The sequence below is a fragment of the Sinocyclocheilus anshuiensis genome, unplaced genomic scaffold (genome assembly GCF_001515605.1).
Source record: "Sinocyclocheilus anshuiensis isolate Anshui unplaced genomic scaffold, SAMN03320099.WGS_v1.1 scaffold1671, whole genome shotgun sequence".
Classification (NCBI taxonomy): domain Eukaryota; kingdom Metazoa; phylum Chordata; class Actinopteri; order Cypriniformes; family Cyprinidae; genus Sinocyclocheilus; species Sinocyclocheilus anshuiensis.
In genome coordinates, this window is record NW_015549701.1 from 168,433 (window position 1) to 168,700 (window position 268).

Consider the following 268-nt stretch of genomic DNA (forward strand, 5'->3'; position numbering starts at 1 on the left):
CATGTTAACTGTTGGAGAAAACTGGTTAATTTAGTGGGGGGGTTCATGACCCTTTAAAACACATTACAACTCTAACTGATCCCAGACTTCTGAACAGCAGTGTGTGTACGGCATCTGCTCGATCTGCTGCGGGTGTGTTTGTAACGCCTCTGGCTCTCTCTCAGCACCTGTGAGCACACACACACACACACACACACACTGCTCACACACACACACACACACTCCTCACACACACACACACACACACTCCTCACACACACACACACAC